Source organism: Lonchura striata, chromosome 1A, assembly GCF_050655825.1.
Source record: "Lonchura striata isolate lonStrDom1 chromosome 1A, ASM5065582v1, whole genome shotgun sequence".
Taxonomy (NCBI): Eukaryota; Metazoa; Chordata; class Aves; order Passeriformes; family Estrildidae; genus Lonchura; species Lonchura striata.
In genome coordinates, this window is record NC_140741.1 from 57016046 (window position 1) to 57036053 (window position 20008).

The 20008-nt window shown below is 40.2% G+C and overlaps 1 protein-coding gene across 2 annotated transcripts in view; it reads left to right on the forward strand.

The window, feature by feature from the left end:
- CRADD (CARD and death domain containing adaptor protein) overlaps positions 1 to 20008 on the forward strand; it is a 76213-nt gene that overhangs the window by 38364 nt on the left and 17841 nt on the right. The window lies entirely within an intron of this gene.

The following is a 20008-nucleotide window of genomic DNA, read 5'->3' on the forward strand; positions in this document are numbered from 1 at the left end:
AATAGCTGGTGTTTACTTTATGTCAACCGCAGTAAATTAAATTATAGTCTCAATGCTGAGAAAACTACATTGCTGACAATATGCATGCCTTTGCTTGTCATGGTGGCACTAGTAGTTGTGAGTAGAGACTGACTTGGGTCCACCCTGTAGCATTTACAGGTGACAGAAGTAACATCCATTTCTTCACTTCATTGTAATAACTTGGTTGAAGCCCTGTACTTTCAAAGCATTTTTTTCTTCCATATCTGCAATTTTCTCCCTAGGAACAACTGAGTTGGACTTTTACTGCAGACTTACTTATAATAGAGATTTCAGTTGTGATTTGCTTTTCTCTTCAGGTTCCCTTTGAGAACTATACTTCTAATATTTGACATTAACTATTTAAGCCTGAAGTTTTCACACATACCATGATTCTGTTGAGCAGAAGTCTCTGGCTGCCTGAAATGTGTAAAACATAGCAAGAAGGAGCCCCACCAAAACCCAAAATCCCTCTAGAAAAAAATCTCTGCTTGTGCTGCTGAAGTCAGGCAGGTGTGGTAAAGGCCTGTGCTGTCTTGGAAAGCAATTTTTCATTTTAATGATTTATTGGCAGATAACTGATATTATGAAAGAAGAGTATATGCCCTGATGATGAAATGTGTTTTAAATGTCACTCTGCACAACATCTTTCTTGCAAGGAGGGGCATGCTGAATCCTTGAAGCTGTACCACTCCAAAAATGCCTCATGCAGGACTCAGTGCTGGCTGAGGTTGCCACAGCCCTGCTGGAGTCACACATACATCAGGAAAAGGCAGCAAATTGCCACCCTTATGATGTCCCTGCTTTTGCTGGCACATACCAGACTGTCTAATGCTTGTCATCCTCTTCTCCCTCTGAAGCCTCCTTTTTCTTGGAACACCACAGCTTTTTCTCCTATTCAGCTATACTGACCAAAAAGGTGGGTAAGATAAACCATCCAAAATCTCATAACACAGAGATGCCTACTGATTTTTCATGCTACCTATCCTCTGAATGGCCAATAGCACCCCAGAATGTGCCAACAAGTTCATCTGCCAGCCACTTCAGCTAGTGGGCCTGTAAGAAAGAGGGATGTCTTATGTGCACATGAGAGGCTGATTTAAAGTTGTATAATGAAATTCATGTTGCATCAAAAAAAAAAAACCAGTGAGAAACTGCCTTCATCCTCCTTAGTCTTTGCCTTGTATGTAGTGTGAATTCATTGATTTAGCAGAATGGTAAATCTGACTTCAGGACTGTGGTGGTTTCTAATGGATGGTAACACCTGTGCTAGATCCTGATCAATAGTGTTTCCTCCCTCTTGGTGATGCAGTGTAGCCCCAAACCCACCCAAGTACCCAGCATGGAGCATAGAGAACATATGTATGTGTTACATTCTTGGCCTAGAGAGCAAGACAATAATGTAATGTATATGCATATGTTTCAGTGCCTTCCTTAGAGAGTTCTTCCCATTTCCTCCCAGTCATCACATTCTTTGTGATTTTTCTCATAAAAACCTCAAGCTGCTCATGCTTCCACTTTCTGCTTTCCAAACCCTCAGTCCTTTCTATTAGACCTGAGTGTAGCTAAGGCCTCTGTCCTCACCTATAATCCTTTCCGGCCACTTCCAAAAGCATCCATTTCACTTTTCAGCATACACATATGCTGTCACAGGCTGGTAGATCTTTTTGCTGTTCCTTTCCATTGCTTTCTGAAATGAACTAACTGTTCAGCTCATCAGTATTTTGTATATGCTTAGGGCTGTTTCCAGGCTTCAGGAGAAAGTTTGCACCTGGATTATCTCAGTGCTTGAAGCAATGTGCAAAAGAAAATTCTGTTTCTTGTCCCCTGAATGAGGAATAGCCACTCTTCTCAAAAGAAGCTTCCCAGAGCTTCCCTGTGTACAATAAAAAAATGAGCTTTCCTATTTTTTGCTTAGCTGGAAGGCAAGCCTGGGTGGTTGAGGAAAAATGTGGTCACAATCCTACATAATTCTTTCCAGCTCTTTTGAAGGAAGATCTTTGTCTACTTTTTTCTCTCTCCTGCTGTTGCTGTGCCTACCACTCAGTGTCTCACCTGGACTCAACTTTGCTTTGCAGCTTTTCCCTCTGAATCTTCCTTCTCTCACATACCAGCTACCTACCCTCTCATCCAGCTTTTCACACCATATAATGTTTTGCTGTTCTCCTTTCCCAGTGATGCGGCTCAGTGGCTTGCCAAGCCAGGACACACCTCTGCCCGTTGGGGAATGTGGAATATACTGGGGTGGGGTTGAGGAAGGTTGTGCCTTGTGTGCTTCAGAGAGCAGAGCAAAGGGAGCACCTGGGAGGAGGTGGCTAGGGCAGGGCTGGCGGGGTTGTGGAGCCTTCAGCTGTTTGAGGAAGATGAAGGAGGAGGGCAAACACAGCACGGAGCATTGTGGGAATAGTGGCCAGTCAGTACCGGCCTTCAGCTGTGGAGGCTGCCAGCTTATCCTCCTCTAGCAGTGGTCAGATCTGAGTGCCTGCTCCTGCTACCTCTGCCCAGTCACTGCTAGCTGCCCTCCCCATGGTTTTCCTTGCAGGAGCAACCTCTTCCCCATGGGGCAGCCTGCAGTTCCCCATCTCTCTTGTTTCTCCGGGAGTCAGCAGTTCTCCATCTGGCTGGGGAAGGCAGGAGTTCATAAGGAATGTATCCCAGGATTGCATAGAGGAAAAGATGTTGAAGAACTGCTGCTGTAGCTCTCATTATCGAGAGTGGTGTGACGATGAGCGGCTTGTGACTTGGTGGCATGTGTGTCTGGGACCTCTGCCAGAACATCCATTTGGAGTGAGCTCTGCGTGGTGGAGTGATACAAATAGCAGAGGAGCTCACAGAAACCAGGCACTGCCAGCTGTATTTGCTGCTTTGCTTTTAATTTTTATTTTGCAACATGTTAGGATTTAAAAGTGGCTTAATGGACATTTTTTTCAGTAGTAAATCAGAGCTTCCTAAATCCAGTATTAGTAAAAATGTCCTTGAAACTTAGGTGCAGTTTATGAGGCTCAAGAGACTAGAGGAGGCAGCTTAATTGTTCAGAGCATCTCCCCACTTCTGAGATTCATTTGCTCATTTCAATAGAATCTGTTTCTCAAGGCCAAAATATGGAATTTCTCTTTTTATCTGAACTGCAGTTTGCTTTTACCAAAACATAAGGGGAACTGGAAACCTCTTGGGGCCCTTTGTTGTCTACAAAAGATGAGGAAGGCTGATCAGTCTTTCCTTATAAAATTTACTGGTTTTTGATAAGGAACCTGAGCTACATTTTTAAATTTTTGTGTTCAATGTTAAAATAATCTTGGGGATGCCTTGGGTTTTTTGTGTGAAGGAGAGAAAACAAGCAAGGGAGAAATTGTTTCCTCACATATTTCTTTTAGTCAATATGATAATAGAGTTCTCAAAATGTTCAAGATAATAATAAAAATAACTCTGAGTGTTGTTAAATTGTATTTGTTCACCGGACTTAGAGGAAGTGATATTTTCTGAGCAATATAAAAGCAGACAGCTCTCAGGTGTGTTGAATTATGAGAAAAGCAACTTGCACACCCAAAACAACCAACTCTTCAAACCACAATGCAGCTGCAATGGGAATCCCTTGCAACACTATTCTAAATTTTTCTATCCCTAAATTACAATTTTATTTTCCCTCCAAAATATCTAAATTGAAATGAGGACAACTTGCCAAGCTAATTTATTAGTGAGCAACAGTGAAAGTGATTAGATATCTCCTGTCCTCCTTTAAGGTCCTCTTGACCTTAAAGCACAATGGAGGTTAGAGTATCTTACATTTGTGGTACCCTGGTGCCCTGTTTTTGCTAAGATGGCCCTATAATGAAGAAAACAATGCTTCCATTATGGTGTATGGTGCATGTCATACATGTCCAGCCTTTTCTATCTGGCATATGACTGTGGTGCACATCAGTGGGTAATCTCAGGATGATGTGCACTGTAAATCCACATGTATGTGTGTTTGAGAGTGACCTTAGTTTCCTGGTAGCAAAGCTTTTGGGTTCTATCTGAACATATCTAGAAACCTTAGTGTCTTTTTCTAATGTCCATATTTAGGAGTTTGGAATGAAAATAATTTCCTAAGAACTTTATGAGTGTAGACCAAACTGATTGTGAATCGGTATCTGTGGCATAGAAACTCTGTAAGTAAATAAGATGTAACTTTATGTGCTAGTGGGTATATCTTTATTAGTAGGACAAGCAGTGAAAAGACAGCCAGGGATATGGCAGCATTTATATTAGTCTGCCTTGCTTGGCTGATTTTGTTGCTCTAAACTTTGTCTATCTGCTAAACAGAATTCAAGGGGCTTCCTTGCATGATACTCTGATCCTTGTTCAATGTTCTTAATCACAAGCCTAACTTCAAGCATATGAATAGTTCCACTTATCACAGGTGTTGACAAAGCCAATTCTAAGTGTCCATTTGCTGTCTTCTCTAAATATTGCCGGTTGTATTTTCTCTTAGCATAAGAAGTTCATCCTGTAATATTCTCCTCTTCCTGCTTTTTCACCCTGAAAACACATGCTCTTTCAGACTGGAAGGATTTAATTCCTCTTAACAGAGTGAATGAGTTATGGAAAAAAAAATGTTTATCAAAATGGCCAAGAGAATAATTCCACAGATCATGAAAGTTTCAGAAACAGTTTGCAAGGAAAGGCAAGTGATTGCTTAGAGTGGCAAAATTATATCTCTAGTAAAAGAGTTTCTATTTTCACATGCATATTCACAACATCACAGAACGGATGAGGGTGGCAATAACCCTTGGACATAATCTAAACTAACGCCTCCTGCTGAGATCACAGTCAGACAGAACAAGCCATCAGATTCTGAGCTTCTCCAAGGATGGAGACTCCACAACCTCTCTGAGCAGTCTGGTCTGGTGTTCAGTCACTCTCTCAGTGAGAAGTTTTCTTGTATTTAAATTGAGTTTCCTGTATTTGAATTTCTGCCTGTTGGTTGTCATCCTGTCACTGGACACCACTGAAAAGAGCCTGGCTCCATCGTTTTTGCTTCCCCCCATGAGGCATGGGTAGGCTGATTAGGATGCACTTGAGCTTCTCCAGGCTGAACACTGCCAGCTCTGTCAGCCTCTTTTCATTTGTCAGATGCTCCAAGCCCTCTCAGTCTTCCTGGTCCTTTGGCTGACTCAGTCTCCCACGCCTGTGTCTCTCTGTGTCTCACTGGACCCAGCCTTCCAGCTGTGTCTCACCAGGACTGAGGAGAGGGGAGGGATCACCTTCCTTGACTTCGTAGTGATGCTCTGCTTAATGCAGTGCTGGACACTGTTGGCCTGCTTTGCTGCAGGGGTGCATTGTTGGCTTATAGCTTTTTCATCAAGATGCCTAGGTCCTTCTTCAGGGAGCTGCTTCCCAGCCTATAGTGGTGTTTGGAATTATTCCTGCCCAGGATGTGGCATTTTAATTTTGTTGAACTGCACAACGTTTCTGTTGGCCAATTTCTTCAGCATGTCCAGGTCATTCTAGATGGCAGCAAGGTGCTCTAGTGCATCAGACACTGCTCCCAGTTTTGTATCATCTGGTACCCACTGTCCTAGCATCCACATCATTGATTAAGAGGCTAAATTGTCTTGGCCCCAACATCTTCTGCTGGGGTACTCCAGCTGTGTCTTGCCAGACTTGGTGCTGCTAACTGCAACTTGTAAAGATCAACCGGTTGTTTTGTAGTCAGTTTACCTCCCTGCCCACTTATCTGACCAAACCACATCACTGGTCTGCTAGGTTGTTGTGAGAGACGGTGTCAAAGCCATTACTGAAGCTGGGATAAACAACATCCACTGCTCTCCCCTCGCCACCCAGAACTCATCTTGTTTAGAAGGCTTGAGTTTTTTACCAGGTTGTCAGGAAACCACTGAGGCTAGAAGAACAGCTAATACACTGTCACATTAGTGTCTCAGCCAGTGAATTTGCTAACTGCTCGAATCTCAAATCTCTCAAAGCTGTGAAACTCAGCTGCAATTTTAAGCCTGAATCTGGCTTTAAGATGAATAAAGGTATTTTTAGTTAATTTAACAAATAATCAGTAAAACTTCTCAAGCTGTTTTTTTAAAGTTCTAGTTGCAAAATATATATATATATATATATATATCAAATCAGTGGAAAAATAATTTTGGAACTTTGAATGAAGCAGGTTAGCAATAACATATGAAAACTTCAGGCATTAAAGGGAGGAAGGCCTTCCTTCCAGGTAATATTGGAATATTATGGCTCTTCAAATGTGATTAATTTTTTTCTTACTGTAAGTTAAATCAGAATAAAAACTGTAGTTTATGCTTTTGTATAGTTTTGCTATTCCAGTTGGGGTATTTTTGTTTCCTTTTGTTATAAATAAATTCTTTAACTTCCATGCTAGTTAATAATTTGTAAGTGCTCAATGCTATGCTATATTTGCAGGGAACAACTTTGTCTCACTGCCTGCATAAGTACTGCTCTTTTTCCTCCTTTTTTATAAAGTTTGAATGTGTTGCAAATCTGTGGCCACTATTGAGTCATGCTGTGTAACCAGGCCAAGCAGGGATGTCTTGCCTATTTCTGTCTTTCTAGGGATATTTCTAGCATTTGGCTCTAATTAGGAGAATGTAGAAATGAGGGACAACAAGATATTTTTTTACACGACGTCCAATTACTTAAGGAGAATGCTAAATTTAACATTTGAGTTCTCTTCTTAAAATGAAACTAGAATGTTGGTTGTTTGTAACATTTAAGTGCTTTCATGGGAAGAAAATACATGATGGAAAATAAGGGGCTACTAAAAGGTCACTTTTATAGGAACAGAAGGCATAATAGAAGTCAGTGGCTAGAATCTGAGGCCAGAAAATTTCAAATTAGATGTAGAGTTCATATTTTTAATAGTAGAGGTCACTAACCTCTAGAGGAAACTGCTGGTTGACAAATTAAATATTTCTATGTAGTAAAGACTGAAAGATTTTGTGGTAGATGCACTGTAGCCAGATGAAAGTCTGTCCTGTATTCCAACACAGTCTGTCCTGTACTCCAACACAGCAGAACCTAGTGCAAGGGCAACAGTGTAATAAAAGGGCATGTGGTAATGTGAAATGTTAGAGAGAGAAGGGGGTTTCATCATCTAACTCTAGATCACATGTGGACCCTTGTCCAGCCTGCCACCCTCTCTATTGCTGTATCACTCATCCATTGTGAGATGGGGTGAAAAGCAGTATACCTCTGGGAAGACTGGGGCTGATAAATGGATAAGAAACAGTTGTCCAGCCTGTAGACCAGTTTATATCTGCTCCTGAGGTTTGGCCAGAGAGACCCTTTGGTGCTGGTAACACGTCCCAGGTCCCTCTGACTGGTGACAGTGGGAGAGTATGCAGAAGCCTGGCTGTACCACTGCTAAAACACCAGCTCTGGTGAACTGGCTTGAAGTTCAACTGGTGTCACACTTGTCTGTTTGTAGTCTGTGATTAGATATGAGAAAATGTTGAATAGGGGAGACCTGAATACAATGATTTAGAAAGACAAAGGGATCTACCCACAGAGAAAATTTGAAGACTGGAAGATCTGGGAAGAAACTCATAGCAGCTGTCCTAGCAAAGTTGCTGTCACTGGCATAGTGTAGCCATACAGGGATGGAGCTGAGGAACCCCATACTTGCCCTTAAGAGACAGAAAATGGTCCAGTTATCGAGAAGACTGAGGCAAAAAATGCAATTTTAAGGCTGGGGTTGACAGGAGAAATAGGGAGTTAAAAGGTACTGTTTAATCTGTCCCCCCGCATTATGGTTCTATATTCTTCACAGTAATTCTGTGAACCTCATCACTCCTGTTAAACTCAGTGATATTTTTCTGGAAAAACAGATGGAAAATCCAAAAAGTACTGTAGCTCTACATGTCAATTTGTAAAATACAGAAAACACTTGGCCAATTAAAGGCATGGCAGTGTGGATATGGTACTCTCTGATCCACAGGCACAAGAAGTACATATTGTTTATTTCTTGTGATCCTGGGTGTGGGTAAGGCTTGAAGGTGAGTCAGCTGTAAATTAATAATGTGTGGAGCAATTAAGAAACACATATAATTTAGTAAAATTATCTTCTTATGACAGCAGAAAATACACTAAGGCTCCTGTAGCCAGGTCACAGTTCTGTCACTGCTTATGATCCTCCAATTGAAATCACTGGAGCAGTGACAGTGTTTGACATCATACTGAAATGTGTCCATAGTCCCATGAATCAGAAATAACAGATCTGTGAACCAAGTCTGAGACTTCATAAAGTATATCTATCTGTGCATCAGGGTTCAGCTCCCACTGAACTCCAGTAGTCTTTTCTAGAAATCTCAGGCAGATTACTTGCTGTCATCTGACATACCTATAGAAACTCCAACTAGGAGAAAAGTTGTTTATTCAAATACCTCTCATAAAAATAAAATCGGCATTAATAATGCATTTCAGAAATCAGCCAATTATAATTCCTAGAAACATTTGTTCAGGGTACAGGAACAGCTCTGATTCTTCTGCATAGACCTAGGAAGATGATAAGAACTAATACCTTGCTGGGAAAGTGGTATTTGTTGTGAGATTTAGATTTTGACTGTGACACATAGCTGTAAGTTGTGTGGGTTTGTTGTCATTTTTATTATATGCATTTTATAATGGGTTTAGGGACTAACCAGGGATCATTATGCAAATACAAAGCATTCATTTTGCAGATGGTTCCTCTTCCAAGTCATACTTGGTATAAACTGAAATATCAAAGAAGAAATAATTTGATACCTAAAAGCAAGTTATTCATTTATGTAAGCAGAAAGTTCCTTTGTTACTAAATCAAAGAGGAGATTCTTTAAAGGCATAACTCCACCAGTGTTTTGAGATCCCTTTTATACTAACTTGTTCTGTTGAGATAAAAAGATGGAGTCACCATTTTGCAGGAAGCTCCACATACATGGGCTTTTATAAGCTATGTAAATCAAACCACTGGATTTGATTTTTATTGTATGAACGCTGCTTTTATTACATATACTCTGCTTTTGAATTTTGAGTATAATTAGTGTAACAATAACCCTACAAATATTGTATCCAAATGTTTTATCTCATCATATCATATCCAAATACTTTCTTCACCCTATATCACATCACCTTCCCCTCCTTTTCACTACATTTTAAGCTGCCCAGCTACCTATCTAACATTTCATTGCCTCATAACTAATTAGCAGGAAACAATTCTGTCTCCCAAGTTATGAAAAAAATAAAGTATTTCTCTTTTAGGTCATCTAACAGAAAAATCTGCTGTGCCTCCCAGAAATCCCAACCCTCATTTACTTCACTTCAATTGTTTAGCAAACAAAGAAATTAACCACCATTCTCCACAGTGAATGCATAAGTGGTATTTGTCTGCATGATGCTAGGCCTTGAATTCAGCACCTCTATCCTCAGAATATTGCTGAAGTTTTGTAGGCAGCACAGCAAAGGAGAGTTTTGTAGAAAGAGTTGGAAAATAGTTATCTGAAACAAATAACAGATTTTTTTTCTCCAGGTTAGTCAGCTCTTTGAGGAATGGATGCTATTTCATAGAGGATGCTGACTTAGCCTGTCAATAGAGATACTGATTTCTAGAAGTACAAGTCCAAGTATTCAGATCCAGACTTGGATATCTGAATTGATTTGTTTCTTATGTCACATTGCATGATATTGCAACATAGCCTGGTAGGGGTATTTAACACAAGCCTGGAGTACTGTGGGAGTTGAGACAAAATGATAGGAACTTTCTGTGAGAGCTTAAGATCATACTATGAGGCAGTTGATGGGAAGTTGTTTTTTAGTTTGTAGCTTTGTTTGTTTTTTGGGTTTTTAGTGGGAAGCCATATTTTAAACATTTCCTCTTTGTCAGAGACACTTGAGGACTGCCTTGAAAAAAGACCCTAGTGCATTGTTGCTTTTCTGAAAGAGGCTGGTAAGAGGTACTGGTGGAGACATGTAGGTCTTCAGTGTGTCCAAAGGTTGCATTTGGATCACTGTTTTTTAGTCACTAAAGACTATTTATCCTGTAAATATATCTAAACTGTTTTGAACCCAGTTTTACTTAACCTCCAGAACTTCCTGTGCCTATGAGTTTGGCAAATTGTAGAGTGAGGAAAAAACCTAATTTTTTCCTTACTGTGTTTTCTTTATATGCAGCCTGTTAAGGTATGTATGGTAAGCACCTGTTCTCAGGGGTGGTATGCATCTGACTTTCATTTCCTTTGTTTGTAGTAAGTGTTGCTGACATGGTGATATGTCCTAAATATAAAAAAAGAAAATATTACCTAGAGGGGAGTATGAGGAGAAATAATAATTTAAGGATTATATATTACCTGCACAAACAGTGGCTCTTGATGTTCACAGACTCAGTTTCAAATAAGATAAGAACATACTTTTTAAAATGACCTTTTGAAACTTACTGTAGGTTGTTTGAGATATTGCTATTGTAAACCCACTTGGTTTTGTATAAGCAATGCAACATCCTGTTCCATGGTGCTGTGAAGTTGGATTGGACTGTTTTAGTGGTTAATGGGTTATGTTCCACCCGGAGGCCTGTGACAAGCACAGGTCTGTGTTGGGACATGCCCTGTTTAACATCAGAGACCTGGGTGACGAGACCAGGTGCACATTTATCTGGTGTACAGATGACATCAAACTGGGGGAACCGGTCAGTGTGCTGATGCACAGGGTTGCCATTCGGAGAGACCTGGGTAGACTGAGCCAACAGGAAAGCATTAGGGCCTGTCGTGCTTTAGGAATGGCAGCTCCCAATTCAGTGCCCCTGGCCAGCTAAGACTCTCCCAAACCAGATGATGCTTGCTCTCACCTCCAACCTCCCCTCTCCCTTCCTGATGCCAGGACAGAGTTGTGAAGTGGACGCACAAAAAGGTGAAAATTACAGGTTGAGATAGGAACAACTTACTGGAAACAGCAATGAGATAAGATAATGAAGAGTAACAGCAAAAATATTAAGAACAAAAGGTGTAAGACAAAGAAACTATTTGCAGTGGGAAAAGCAACAACAAAGTACCAACCTGTTCCTCTCCACCACACCACACTTTTCCCTGTCCTGAAATGAGGAGTCCCTTAGTCCTGCCTATTGCAAATGGCACGAGATGGTATTGTGTAGCAGTAGTGTCTGAGCACATATCTTTCCTGGTTTCTGTAAGAAAATGAACTCTGTCCTGGCTGAAACTAGGACAGGACCAAATGTGAAGTCCTGCACCTGGAAAATAAGCAAAACAGGTGACTGACTGTGGGGAGCAACTGTGTTGAAAGGGAATGTGAATGTGTTATAAATAGCAGGCAAATATGAGCCGACAGTGTTCTGGCTGACAGCACCCTGGGCTCTTTTAAGATGAGTGAAGTTAGTAAATCAAGGGAAGGGATTATCTCCCTCAACATTTATGATGGCACATTTAGATACTGTGGCTTGTTTTGGTCTCTTGAGCATGGGAAAGACATCAGTAAGCTGGAATGAGTTCAAGAAAGAATTATCATGATGATGCCCCTGCCATTTGAAGAGAGGCTGAGGGACCAGATCTGGCTCATCTCAGAAAAGATTGCTTTGGAGGGACCTGACATCTGCCCCTCACTGCTTATGCTGGAGTGATGGAGGGGATGGAACCAGGCTGTGCACAGTGATGCAGAGTCATAGGGTAAGAGTTAACAGACATATGTTGAAATGGGGACTTTGGGAGAAATGTTTTCTCCACTATCATGGTTAAGCAGTGGTTATCCAGAGAGGCAATGCAGACTTCATTCTTGAAGGTTTTCAAGATTCACCTGATCTGACCTGACAGCCAATTCTACTCTGAGCAGAAGGTTGTACCAGAGATTTTCTGAGGTCCCTTCTAGCCTCAATTATTCAGAGATCATAGGATCCTTCAGTTACACCAAGATTTCACCCAGGGTGCATTTGTGCATTTGTATATGCCAGGCATTTGCAAGCTTGGTGTGTACTGTGGGCAGGTTCAGTTCATCATGTGTGCTTCTTTGGAAGGCACAGGCCAGATTGTTTTTCCATTATTTATGTATTACTGTCTCAACCTGATGCACATCCATACAAGGTGTACATCAACTTCAGAAAAGTTTGTTTAATAGTATTGTTTGTTCGTGCCATTCCGGTTCTGTGTATCTGCTTCCTGTGAGTCCTTCCAATGAGGATTTGAAAGACTAAAGCAAATGTGGTACTACTACAACTCCCCTTTTCTTTCTGTGGCAGTGATATGAACTGAATTATGTATCCAACCATTTATTTTTATTAGACTTCAAATTTGTCCTTTCTAGATTTTTTTTGTGAATAAAGATTATATTTTTTTCTGCTTTCATCTAATTTTTGGATGTTGCAAAATAAATAAATTAAAGTACTAATCAACTTCTGCTACTAATCAAATTTTGTGTATGATTCCTCCACATGGTTTGAAATGTAATATGATTAAATTCCTACTGTCTTGCAGTGTAGGTGTTGGAAGTTCTTCTCAAAAGAAAGAAAAGCCTAGAACATGTTACCTTCTTGGGGTTTGTGCTCTGTGCTAAAAAAATTGCAGTAATGTCATCTCTGATGTAACCAATGACAACAAATTGTCTAGGAGCTATGATAAACATCATGATTAAAAAGTGTTTTTGTTAAGGATTTTGGCCGTTTGTGCTGCATGACCTGAAATAAAATCCAGTTAAGGATTATCTAGATATGCTTTGATGTGCTGTAAGGTATTCATGAATGGGCTGGTGTTTGCTAGATGTTATCTTTGTTCCTTAGAGCTCTGACTTCAGTGCACCTGCTCCTTATTTTAACAGCAGATTTACAGAAAAGGTTTCATGTTGGTTCATGTTCTGTCAGTTGACAGATGAGTTAAACTCCCACAGAAAGTTTTCCTTCTTAGCTCACTGGCTCCCCAGTCAAGGATTTGATCATTGATGTTTCCAGAATAATTTGGGAAGCTTAGTAGAGCATGTAGTTTCTGACATGACATTTTGAAAACATCAGATCCTATGAATACTTTGGAATTCTGAACCATAAACATGGTACTGTATTCTTATTTTTATAAAAAATGCACAGTAGAGACTTTGATGGGCGTTGTCTCTGTCATGCTTGACATGAAAATCAAGTAGATGCCTATTTGTTGTTTCTCTGGAAATGTAAGACCTTTCAAACCTCCAAACTTAGGCTCTCAGTATGGACTATCTCTGTTAGCTCTTCACTCTCAGAAATTAAAAAGCTTGCAACCTTGCAGAGTAGAAGGGAAATTCATGAGAAACTGATAGAGAGATGATGAACATTAATGGGATTCCCTGTTATGCATCTCATTGCTGCCAAAGGTGCCAACAATAGCAGCATTTTAATTCTAGGAGAATGAGTTCAGGGACATTCATCATTATCTTGTTGCTTGTGGTCCTCTCTTTTCTCAACCAGTTCCCTCAGTCTCCAACAAGATTTCTTAAAGCTGAAGAGAAAGTAATGACTGCTTTCAGAGATTCAGACTGGCTGTGATAAAGTTGCCAATACCTTCTAGCCATTGAAACTTCAGCAGCTGGTGCTTGCCTCACAGCCTTGTTATATGTCAACCAGCAAAAGTAGTTTCACATTCTTTACAGGAAACATTGGTTATGCACATGGTCATTATTACTGGTCCAGCTTAGCCAGAACCTGCACAAAATTATAACTGAATGGATGATCCTAAGGTTCATGCAACACACAGCCCAGTGTCGGACAGAATGCTGCTGTGGAGAGGGAGGTATTTGCCCTCCATCCAACCTTTTCTGAGGACACGGAGGAGACTTGTCATTTGGTAGTCAAGCTGTGGTCTGGGACTGCAGATCCTGGAGCAGGACTCTTCATCTTTCCCTTCAGTTCCACCAGTGTCCACCTCCATTGCGCAGCCTCTCTCTGCCTCTGCTCATGATGCTGTGGTTGCTCATGGCCTTCATACAGAGTTATCCACTAGCAAGGAATGTACTTTGCCCACAAAATCTTGAAACTCCTTGGAGTTTCTTTGTTTCTGGGTTTTTTGGTTTTTTTTTTTCAGAATGCTGAAATGCATGCATAGCTGTGACCTGTTTTCTATTCGGTGTCACTCTGCTGAGTAGTTACCTACACTGAGCCTGACTTTACTTACATTGCCCTGTTCTCTTTGAATGTTCTCTTTAAGTGACTCTCTCTTTGAATGTCTTGTCTTGTATAGTTGTAACTACCAGTGTTAATAACTGAATCAGAGTGCAGCTGATTTTTCAGCTCCTAGGCAGTTAATTGAGCTAATATTTAAGAAAAGACACCACAAAAAAAAGCGGCAAATAAAACAAAAATTAAAAAACAAACAAATTAAAAAAAAAAAAAAAAAAAAAACCACAAAAAAAACCAAAACACCAAAACCAAACCTATACCTTGTGAATGGAATTAATTCTATCTGGAAGTCACTAAGACATAAAAGATGCAAAATTTGAATGTAGTTTCAACAAGCCACTTTTCAAAACAAATTTAATTTTAAAGCCTCAGAATGGTACACATGTTTGTTAAAAGCCAGCAAGTACAAACATATCTTTAAAACTAACAAAGGAAAACCAAACTATTTCTATAAATCCCTGTTCTGTACTGAAACAGACCTCATGAAAGTGTTTGGGTTGCTAGGAAATTTATTAAAAATTAAGAAAATGCTGAAAGCAAAATTGTCTTCACTATTTGACTCCTCATAACTGTGTACTCTTGAATTACACCACAATATGTATGTATTTTCAGCAACAGCACTGCATCATTACAGTGAAATGAATATTGGAACAGGTGAGGAGCCCTCACTTAGGTTTCACTAAAGACTTCCAACAAAGACAGGCAGTTCTTAACTGATACTTAGTTTCCCTGCAGGAAGTATACTTACCTTTGTGGTGTGGGCACAGTACTCTACAATGGCTTTTCAGTGGGTTGGGTTTTTTCCCTTGTTTTATTCTACAGCTAGTCTTCACACTGAGCTGAGCAAGAGTAGCATGTAATTTAATATAATGATGGTTATTGCAGAGGTAATTGTTGCATGGCTGATATTAAAGGAGCGCTTTGCAGCTGATGAGCACTTCACTTCCCATTTCAAGGCTAAAAAACCCTCAACACAAACACACAAAGAAAGAGAAACTGCATCATTTAGATCTTTTTTCCAGAAAGCATTAGCGCATTCTCCAGTATTAGGAATATTCATCAACTGTCCTTGTATGTGATTTTCCGGCATAAGCAACAAAGGAAAATAAGACAAAGCTACAAATGCTGTGATTGAAGATCCTGTGTTACTGGCATAGTAACCACTTTCTGAAGTTTGGGAATAAATGAGTAGCTATTTTTAGACATTTTTTTCATAATGGAGACATGTACGATAATTAACATTTTCCTTTTTGTCATTACTGTTAATAATCCTACTTGTGTGTTGGCTGGCCTGTATGTCCCTTTGTGGGAGTATGCTCTGCTTTTGGATTAATAATTAGAATTTGGCTGCTCTTCAGTTTGGACTAAGGTGTGCTGTGTTAATATGTGCATTGCTTGACTTGTAAGGCAGCTGTCTTAGAGGGGAGATGTGAACTGAGGAGAACACCTTCTAGCTTCTTGGCAAAGCTTCTAGATTTCCAACAAACCTGCAAGGCTGATTTGGTTAACATGCAAACTACAGAAGGTGATCTCAAGGACACAACCATTCAAAAGCAGAGTGGAAGAGGGCAGAACTGCTATGATCTTCATATATGCTTTAATGGTTTTAGCAAGTGGAAGAATCTGTTGCCTGCTTGCAGAGCTAGGTCATGAATTCCCTATCTTGTAAATATCTTCTGAGACTCGGAAGCTTAGTAGAGCTAAGCTTCAGCCCCTTCAGCTCCTGGGGCTCACTACAAGTCCACAGTATTTTCTGTAAGAAGTCTAAATTCAAAGCAATGGACAATATAAAATTATTTAGATTTTAGAACTTCTGCGGGAGTTTAGGTTATCAGAACATATAAGATGGCAGTATTTCTCTTTACTTATCACCTATATATTTTCCTATGTAAGAATTGCCAGTTTTTGTTGCCAAATTATAATCCAGATTAGAATGCATTTTAGTAACAGATAGAATGATTCTTAAACACAGTTTATGTGCACACCCTTTTGAGACTCACCAAGGACTTGTGAAAATGTTTTCTGTAAAGGTAAAGTATTCAGGTCAAGTACGTAGTATGCTCCTGATGTCTTATATTTAGGAATTTTCCTACACTTCAGCATTACCTCTCTCAGTGAGTCAGGCTTGGAAATGAGACTGATAGCCAACTGGCTTTTCTTTTAAGAAGATTCAGAATGCTTGAACAAACAAGTTGTGAAAGCTTCCAAAGGGAAATTGCTCAGACTGGAGCTTGTCTGAGGAGAGTTTGTCATCAAGAGGAATTCTCTGACATCTAAGAAATCTTTCACCAGCAGCAGACATCCCTTAGATAGAAAAAATGCTGCCAAGCACTTACAGAAATATTTGAACTGGAGATGACTGACTAATTGATTGACTGTGCCTTTTCTACAACAGCCTTTTTTTTTTTTTTTTCCCTTCTTCATCTTATTTTCACTTGTTTGTTTGTTTGTTTTCTTTTTCTTTTTAAATCAGGCAGTTAAGAAACCAAAGACATTCCTGGCCATGATGGTTCCCCAACTGACTGAATTTTCCCATTTGCTCCCTTGCTTCCACTGGCCCTCCTGGGACAGAAAGTTCTGCTACACCTTGCTCAAGATTCATCTCCTTTACCAGCTCACATTGAGAGTTTCACTATTCATTTGCAGACCCTTGATCAACCACTGGTTGTGAACAGAGGCAGGAGGCTAGAAAGCCCTACATGCCTTTGGTGAGAGCAGCCAGAGGAGCTACTTCACTGGGAGGGACAGAGAGGTCAGTTCAGATTTCTGGGAACTGAGGGCTGTGGTTTCAAACCTCCTTGTAAATGAATTGTCAGTGTAAGGATGTTGTGTGAAGAGTGTCAATGGCAGCACTAGTTCTCATATCTCATTGCAAGGGCTATGACATTGCGTGTTTTTGAAATGAAGTATTTATCCAGCTCTGGAAGAGAATTCTAGGCTGCAAACCATGAGTGGAGACATACCTCCTTGTGGCCCTGTGTTAGGCTTTCATGTTACTGAGGGGTTCAGCACTTTTCATGGCTTTGTTTCTTGCTCAGTCTGCCAGCTGCTGTGGACCATGCTCTCAGAAGTCTCATTCACCCTGTGCACAGCAAAGAGAGAGCCTCAGCCTTCAGAAAAGCATCTGAAAGTCCCATGAAAATCTAGTCTTTGAAGTCTCCCATGTGGTACTTACCACTTTTCATTTGTTCAGACCTCTGTGGAACCTTTGGCTGTTTGAAGCACTCTTCTTTTTTTTATTTTTTAGCACACAGCACAATACCTTTCATCAGCATCTTTTCCCTGGAGTATTGTTTACATTTGCCTGTTTCTCTCCAGAGCTTGCTTACTTCTGAAGCCTAAAGTGCTCAGCTTGCAGCACTGAAGTAAGTCTCCTGCTCTGCATCAATTCCAAGATACAGAACTAATCTTTTCTCTTCTTTTTTTTTTTTCTCTTTGCTACCTTGTCAGGCTACAGCATTTCCTGCAAGATGACACATCAGAGTAGATAGGTGACAGCTTCCCTGACTCCTCCGGGGGTTTCCCTTCAGCTTCCTGAGCCTCAGGAGAATTTAGCTTTTCAAAGCTCCTCTCAGCATCCTCTGATGCTGTGTTAGAATTTTCCTCTACAGCTTCTATTTCTTGCTTGAGTGCTTCAAGCTTCTTGCTTGAGTGCTTCAAGCTGCTGGTCATTTCTTCCTCTAGTAAGATCACTTTCTCAGTCATGCTTGACAAGTTTGGAATTATCTTCTCTTAAAATTGTCTTATCTTTATTAAGATATTTAGCTTGCATGGGCCTCAAGTGCTCTGTCAGGCAATTTAATGCTTAATCCTCTGGTTCCCCCTTAAATGGCACACAGCTCTGTCTCAAAGAGCAGCTGAAGAAGAGAGAAAAATTTTCCTTACAGGCATTTTGTGATCTTGACAATTTGACAGGCATTGAGAGAATTGCAAGGATTGCCTGTGAGAGTATACTGGGACAACATATGACTGCTTTCCATTGCCAAAGTGCTCAACACCATCCTTCTCTCTTTCCTCAGTATCTTTAACCTTGAGATCCAGAGAAAGGCTATAAAGGAGAAATGAACTTACATGATTATCACAATGCAGTGTCTGAGCATTATCAGACATTGAACAGGTTATTTTTCTTCATTTGGAAGGAATATCTTAAGTAAAGTGAGTATTCATATGCGTGAAACAGACTGGCAAGATGAACTTTATTGCTATAAAATATTACCAAGGCACCTGCCCCATACAGGTTTTCTGATCTTACTGGCAGGTGGTCTTGTGTGAGAGCTTTGCTGAGCTTCTCTGTCTGCAAGGAGGCATCTTGAAAGGGCTACAGTAGAGGGTTGAGGACAGTTTGTAGTATTTTAAACTGTCAGTTCCAAACTGAAGTATTTTAATGTACGCTTACTTAAAAGCAGCACCAGTCAGAAAGAATTTTACAAGCTGAACATGTATTTTTCTGTTCAACTTCCCATGTGTAGGTTGCAGTATTTAGTGATGTTCAGTGATTGTACCAGAGCCCAAATCTGGATTTTATCACAGAATTTGCATTTTATGGTCACAAAAGGTGGAACTTGGAGGGAGACTTTTTACAAGGATATGTTTTAACAGAACAAGGAGAAGTGGTTTCAAACTGAAAGACAGTAGGTTTAGATTAAATATTAGGGAGAAATTCTTAGTAAGAGTGATGAGACAATGGAACAGGTTGCCCAGAGGTGCTGGGGGATTCCTTGCTCCTGGAAGTGTTCAAGGCCAGATTGGATGGGCTTTGAGCAACCCGGTCTACTGAACGGTGTCCTTGTCCATAGGAGGGTATTGGAATGATATAGTCATTATGGTCCCTTCCAAACCAAAACATTCTATGATTCTAACTATACTGGCCACTTTCACTTTCCTTTTTAGGGGATATTTTTAAAGTGTTTCACTTTCTGGCTCCCCTCCATTTGACCTGTGGTGTAATGTTTGGACTAGAGATGCTTCTGGGGAAACATTAAATCCAAACAAGCTCCTTTCCACCCTGTTTTTCATGAAATCTTTCTTGGATGGTCACTAAAGTTCTATTTTTCCATTACATTCTCGATTAAACACAGACACGCACTAGAGATCTCATGGTTAGTAACTTTCCCAAACTAAAGCAATTTTAAATGCTTTTTTGTTTGTTGTATTTTGGAAGGCAGTTAGAAACACTGCGCTGCTTACTTGTTTCGTTTGTTTAATTTTTCTTTGCTTTGGGAATTTGTGGGAGGGTTGTGATTTTTTGGCTTTGCTTTGTTTTTCCTGAGGATGAGATGGAAGAAGTGAGGAATTGGAAACACTGGAAATCCTTGGCAGAATAAATTTTTCCCCTTGGTAGTATGTCTGGAAATGAGAAGAGACAAGTTCTTAAAGGGTTGGTCTGTTATACATTCATTTATGGAAACTTTCAGCAGTGACAATGCCTTCAATCGTACCTAAGGTCACATCAGGCTGATGTGTTAGGTGTTCCTGGAGTCCTACAGACCATGCAGATGCCACACAGGCAAGCTCTGCGACCATTTTGAAGAGATATCTTTGCTTTTATAGGTAGCGCAGCAAAAGCAGAATGAAATATTTAGATCTCACTATCAGGAATTTAATAAATTGGTCCTTGATTACTGATTCTTTACTAGATATGTTCCAGTAAAGAAAGCAATGAATTGAAGGTCAGGAACAGAAAAGGAGAGGGGACTAAACTATATGGGTAGAATTGATGTGAAGATTTGCTGTGGCTGTGATCTGCCTGAACCTTTGCTGAAGCCTGGTTTCCCAAGAAGTTGTAGTATTTCTTTACCTTGCTTTATCCATGCTTTATTAATTTATTTCATGTCTCATAAAATAATCAAGTCAGGATGCCATAAA